The 7039-nt window shown below is 34.5% G+C and overlaps 1 long non-coding RNA gene across 1 annotated transcript; it reads left to right on the top strand.

Annotated features, from left to right (window-relative positions):
- The first annotated feature begins 1305 nt into the window (after positions 1-1305).
- Positions 1306-5464, top strand: LOC131158854 (uncharacterized). Its single transcript, XR_009137525.1, has 5 exons — positions 1306-1464; positions 1629-1796; positions 2985-3061; positions 5010-5099; positions 5193-5464. It is a non-coding gene; the product is annotated as an uncharacterized LOC131158854 (long non-coding RNA).
- The last annotated feature ends 1575 nt before the right edge of the window (positions 5465-7039 follow it).

The raw sequence follows: 7039 nt of genomic DNA, 5'->3' as shown, positions 1-7039 counted from the left end.
AATTTAAAGGTTTTAAAGGTTATGAAAGGTCAGTCGGTTGAGGAACCATAGTGCAATCTGGTCTCTAAGTCAATATTTAACCCTAGAAGAGCTTAAAAAATATTTCAAGAGATATTTAAATGCGAAACACTTATATAAAGACTTCTTGGAACTATTGACACTCTAAACACATAAGTCTTCATGCTTGCTTTGGCTCCATCTTGTCTTCAAGTTTTAATACATTTTGAACTTTCTCTTTAATATCCATACTCTCATATTCTTCAAGTTTTAATAGATCCTTTTGGAATCTATGCCTTAAGCTTCAATTGTTGGAGAAAAATCCTGGCCATCCATTTGATGGAAAGATCAAACGGCTGTTGTGTCTTAAGCTGTTAAGGGGGGCATTGTTGTAATTTGCTTCCTTTCTCTTGTTTAGTTGTAAATAGAAAACAGTAGGGGGCGGGGGTTTTTCAGGTCTTCAGTTTTATAGCAGCGCAAAAGGAGGTTTTTTCCTACTTCAGAACAGATTGAGAGAGAGCGGCTTCCTTTGGAGAATCGTGAGGAGGCTCCTTCACTCGAGCTTCAGAAGGGGTTTAGCGCAGCCAAGGCTTCTGCTTGCAGAACCGCGAGTGTCTTCACCAATGCGAGGTAGACCTGCAACCGAGAGGAAGCCATCACCCACCAAAAGGGAGATCCTTTAGCCGCAGCGCACGGGAGAGGGAGACAGCAAGAGGTGGGTGCGGTGTTGGGTATCTCCAACCTCCAGCGGAGGTTCACGCAAGGGTAAGGCAAGGTAAGCACAAATTTAGTTTCTTGGGAGGGTTTCTTTTATGGAAATTAGGGAGGGAATATAGGGAGAAATCTAGGGTTCTTTGCAGGTGCGAAGAGGGGGTTTCTTAGGTCGTTCTTAGGCTGATTTCCAGAAGAGATTGGTAAGCCAAGAAAGGGTAAATCTATGTATGTATATTATTTCCGCCTGATTTAATATAGTATCTCTGAAGGTGAGTTTTTGTCATGAATGTAGGCCAATTTTTGGGTCGAACCACGTAAATGTGTTCTTGTGGATTGTGATTGTGACATGTTTATGTTTTGTTGAATATTGGATTGGTAACCATATATTTTTCTTGTTCAGGCTTAGCACACACGTACACGTTAACATAAACAAGTTTTCATTTATGTGTGATTGTGATTGATGTTTAGGTAAAATCAAATTGTGGATTGTTGATAATTAATTAAAATCTGAAATTTAAAATTAGCAATCAACTTAATTACACACAACAATTTGATTATCCTTTTTTGAAAGATAAGTTTTCAATGAAACGTCGTGAACACTTGTCTTTACTTTTTTATAATTAAGTCGTGAAATTCATCACTTAATCATGTTAAGCATCAAAACAAAATTTTTAATCTTGTGAGTACAACATCTTTCTCTTATCTGCCATTGCAGGGGGAAGCATGATCAGTTCCTTAGCTACCTCTCACAAGGTTTCTCTCTTTCCCTTTCTCTCTCTCCCTTAATTTTGTCGTACTATTTATCTTTATATGCATCTGTCTCTAGTCTCTGTTAATTTGCACTGATTTTGATTGTTAATGCCTGATTTTATATTTTAGAATCTTTAATGTTGATTCTTATAATTTGCGATGCGAAGGTGGTTTATTGAAGTGAATGGAGCACCTGGAACTCTTTACGCTAACGAAACTTATCAGCTTCAGGTGGACTTTCCTGAGCATTACCCCATGGAATCGCGGCTTAACGACCTCAGAATCGTTCTGAGTGGCGAGTATTGGCGGATTCGTGAGCAATTCTCGCAGTCTAGGTAATTCAATGTTTTATTTCGTTGCTGTTTGGACGTACAATGATGCTTCGACGCTTTCGAGCTCACGAATTCTCTAATTTTCGGGGTATGCGGAAGTGTTTGAATTTCTAGGGTTTTGGGGAACCTGGAGAAGTTGTTTTAGCTGTTCTGGAGCTGAGCGTTGATTAGTGGAGGCTGTGTGCGTGATGGTAGGTTTTTTCTTGTATTACTTGGGATTTTTAGGGCTTTTGAACGATGTCCTTGAGCTGGAAATTTAGATATTAGTTTTCTTATCGAAATGGGTTGAACGGAGAGTTTGGATTTTTTTGCAATCTAGTTCAGAAGTGTTGACAAGTTCTTTTATGGAGCGAAGTTGGAGCCCGGCATTTGGATTTCGATATATTTTGGGTTGTTCAAATGGGTTTTGGCCCTACTGTTGGGCAGCACATGCTATTGATACTTGAATGGCTGATTTGCAGAAAACTGGTGTGCCCGAGAGGGATATCGAGTAGGTTATTTGCTCTGCTGCCCTTACGCTCTGTTTTGGTTTACAAGTACCTATAATTCTATGACATTAAATGACACCCTGTTTAGCTTTAATGTTGATGCTAACACGAAGCACTTTGTTGGTGTTTTTTTATTAAAACAAAAAAACAAAAGCAACTAAGTACGTAGTTTTTCTAGTTTGCAGAAATTGCTGAGTGATATTTCCATCCATGAGTACCTGAAGGCTGAAATCCAAATATTTTCTTGTCTCAATGCATTGTTCTCTGAGTAGCTGCCTTTATATATCAATACTTGGGTTCTATGTGAAATATCTACACTCCATTGTATTTTTCTGTAGTTCATGCACGAGACCAGATGATGCTGCATTCTTTCCTAATATTGTTCACATGGTCTCTGAAATAAACCCAATCGTTGCTTTTAATTATCGAGTTCCTTTGTTTCTTAGTTTAATTTAATTTTTATTTATTTATTTATTTTTGCTTCCTTCTTGCATTTTTTGTGAAATTTCCAACACATCTATGAATTCTCATTGCTATTATTTCCCCTTCTGTTGCTATATTTTGATGCACCAATGGTGCAGGACTGGGAAATGTTATGCACTTGATATGACTCGCTGTTGTTAGATTATGCTTATTTATACACGCTGGTAGATCGCATCTACAGATCGTCACAGTCCTTGTTTTGTTTTGTTGGCCATTACAGCACTTAAGAAAGGTGCATATTTGCTGAGGTATGGACGCAGGGGGAAGCCCAAGTTCTGCCCGTTTCGACTTTCTAATGTAGGTTGTCGTGTGCCCAAAGAAAAGAACTTCAACATTTTATTTTTTGCCTTCTCTACTGCAATTCCTTCTACTGGTGAAAATCAAACTGTTTCCATGATACTTTTTTTTTCTATATAGGTTGTGTAGTGTACTCATTTTATCATACAAACACGGGATTTCAAATTAATATTTCTGTTTCCTGTTAAAGAAAAGAAAATCCTGAAGCATTGAAATTTGTAGTTCACACTAGACAATCAAACTTTGAGAAAAGCAAAATTTTAATTTGTTATAACAAACCGCAGGTTGATCTATATAATTCATTTAGAAGTGAATATTTCTAGAAGTATATTGATATTTAACTTTCAAGTACCACGCAACTATATAATAGAACAATGCTGAAGTGCACGTGTAAACTTCCATTCATATCAGGTCCATAGCTCAGTGGTAGGGCATTTTATTTCTGATCATATATTGGATATGACATGCAATTAAATAGCACATTATACTAAGTACACTTCCAAATTTTTAAGTTTTCATGTACGATGTTTTCTGATACCATATAAATATATATTTAAATTTTTAAATTTGTCAGTCTTTCTCTATCAACTTTGATTTCATTAGTCTTGAAATTTTTCGGAAGAGAGAGGCAGCCATTAAGCAACTAAGAAAGAGTTTGATGTTTAAGGCAAACTCAATGCCGAGCTTCTACCATGATGGGCCACCACCCAAGGTTGAGCTAAAAAAGGTTAAGCATAGATTTTTTCTTAGTTTTTCCAATGAGTACATGCATGAAAGTGCAAACTTCTCATTGATCTAGACAGAGGCAAGATCAATAAAAGATAAATCTTTTTTTTTTTTTAAGTATTATTAGGCAATAACCTTAAAGTCAAAATTTCAAATTGAATTTAAAGATCATAAAACAATCGAGGAGAAAAAGTGCTTATTCTAAGCTTGGAAGCTTGAATTGCAATGTATAAAACACAACTTCTATTTTCATTTTCTTGGCATAGAAGAACACAGAACTCTCTAATTTTTTTTTTTGTTAGTTGAGTCATTTTCCGTTATTAATTTTTATTTTTACACTTCTGCTGGAATTTTTTTTTCTTTTCCCTTTTGGGCTAGTAGGAGAATTTAATTTAAGACTGTTTGTTGGGTCATTTTGCTTTTGTTTATTAGGACCCTTCTATCATCGACAGTTGCATGTGTGAATGATGCATGTATGTATGAATGATATATCTATTTCTCTGTCTGTTTGAGTCCTTCCACCATTGTAGCAGCAAAAACCCCTCTTTTCTCCCTCCTGCACTAGGGAGCCTCCTCTCTCCCATCACAGGCTTTGCAACAGCAGGAAGCCCTTTTCTTGCAATAGGAGGTCCAATTATGTCTGTGTGCGTGTAAGTTGCTGGATTTTTTATTTAAGTAGATATTTTATTTTTAATTTTTAATTTTTAATTTTTAATCTTAATTAGGAGTGCAAGTAAAACTGTTTGGAATATTGGAACTTTATGGGAGTCCTTAGGCAATAGGAAGTCTACTTGTATCTGTGTGCATATATTTATGTACATGTGCATGTGCATGTTCTCTGACCATGTGTATGCGATCCGAATTTATTTGTCAATTTATTTTATATTATTTTGAAGTTTTTTAATGAAAGATCTATTCATTAGTCTTGATATTTATCAAGACTTTAGGCTTTGGCTATCCATTTTTAATAAAATGAGATGTCTCCTTTGTCTTTGTTCTTTGTACCCATTTTTCTCCAGCTAAATTTAGCTTTATTTCTGGTAATTTGTTTAGGGTTTTGGCTACTGAATTTTTATACATTTGGTTGTCTGTTTGTGCCATGTGGAGTGCTAATAATTATGTTGGATTTTTGCTTGAAATATGTTTTTTACTTGAATTTGTGAATTTTTCTCCTTTTAGACTCCTAGTATTCATCTGAATGATGTTTTCATTCCTTCAATAGATGGGTGAGAATGGCTATGGATCAATTTCAATAGATGGGTGAGAATGGCTATGGATCAATGTCCTCGTATTCGTCAAAGTTGTATGGAGGGTATGTATATTTGGCTTTTAAGTTTTACCTGGTTCAGTGCTCATGGTCTGTTCTGTTCTGACTCAGCTTTCCTTTTCCCAATGCTTCACACAGCTACCCTCGACTCTTGACATGTTGGTGCCAGCAAGGGTAGTGGGCAAGGTGATGGGCAAAGGAATTTGTGTATGCCCTTCTCTTGTTTTTTCTACTATTCATGTTGAAAAATCTCTGTTGAAACTGTAGATTGCTATATTGTAGTGTTCTCAAACAGTGGTGTATCACATTTCAGAGTGTCTCTATCAATTTTCAATCCCTATGGTCTATGCCTAAGACCATTAGACAGTACTTAGAGACTGCAAAGAAATGCTTTAGAAGTTGGAGTCAAATTTTTTGCTATGGTTTTAAAGGACAAAATGAAATTCCCAACCATAACTGAACTAACTCATAGTTACTAATAGTAATAACACAGAATAATGCTAAATGACTAAAGTAACCAATAACAATGGCTATAGTACAAATTCTTCTTGTTGGCTCTCCCTAAGGTACTGTTTTGTCATGGTGATAATCTCCATCTTGTGTTTTCTCTTCATTTTTTCTGTTTTCTCTTTTAAATTTTTATTATCGTGCTGAACTTCCTTACATTCTTCTTTCAATAATACATTTCATATGGAACTAGGTGTGAGAAGTGTATTGGTACCTGAGTGCTAAAAGGTAAAATGCTTATGAGCTTGTATAACAGTGAGCTTGGCATTCTAACCAAGCTGATTATGCTGGTCTTTGATCTTCTAGAGTAGTTTTTCTTGGTAAAAAAAAAAAAATGAGAATGGGGATATTATCACAATGATTAATCAATAAGGCATTCACATGAACGAGAACAAATGGAAAGATAAAACTGTATTATGTAACATACAGTTTAAAATTATAGAAGTGTTAAAAGACAAAGTTCCCTTTAAAATTATAGCTTTTATTTGATTGGTTGTTTTTAATAGAGTTAACAATGACAGAGTAGGAGATATTCAAAAGCATTAGTCATGGAATGTTCATATTTATGGAATGAAAGGATACGCATGAAATCTGGGCACTCTATACCCACCCTCCACATTGGTAATTTTCCCTCATTCCCATGGAAATACTACTTTTCAAACCAAATTGCAGCCCTATTTTAGTGGGTTGGACAATAATGCCCCTGCAATATAATATTATCACACTATTGTTATATTCAAAATAATAATTTTTTGAAAGGATGAGTGAAAGTTAAACGAATATTAAACTTAATCCTTTATGTGAACATCATTGCAGATTACTATCCATAATGTACCGAATGATTAAATCTTTTTAATAGATGATATTATGTTATATGAATTGTAGATTAAATTATTGAAATACATGCTTGTGTTGAACGCCAACTACATGACTAATGCAGTATATTGTGAATTGTATGCTGGTAATGGATTTAGGTTATTGCATGCTTGAAATGATTTATTTATTGAAAACAATCAAATTTCAGGTACATGTTTTATGAGAAAATGTCCAATTTACAGATGGTATGTTGTCGAAATTTCGTTAAAATTTTTTCAAAATAAAACCATGTACAAAGATAATTATGATAAAATAAATGTTAAAATATTTTTGAAAAGATGAGTGAAAGTTAAATGAATATTAAAATTCATCCTTTATGTGAACGACATTGCAAATTACTATCCATAATGCACCGAATGACTAAATCTTTTAGCGAACTCATTAGTAATTCCTTCGATGTACGTTTCCCATAACCGCACTTAAATTATTATACTTTTCTTGAGTTTTTTTTTTTTTGTCTAGTTTTTTCTTTTGCATTAGTGTCCAAATGTCTGATTATTTTGTTATCAAATCATTGATACTTATGATACGTATACATATATGTTCAAAAATCGTATGCTAATTTTTTTTATTTATAATTCTTAATTTGTAGGTGTGAATTA

This window comes from Malania oleifera, chromosome 6, assembly GCF_029873635.1.
Source record: "Malania oleifera isolate guangnan ecotype guangnan chromosome 6, ASM2987363v1, whole genome shotgun sequence".
NCBI lineage: Eukaryota > Viridiplantae > Streptophyta > Magnoliopsida > Santalales > Ximeniaceae > Malania > Malania oleifera.
Note: the sequence above shows the minus strand (reverse complement) of the source record. Positions and strands in the feature narration are given on the sequence as shown.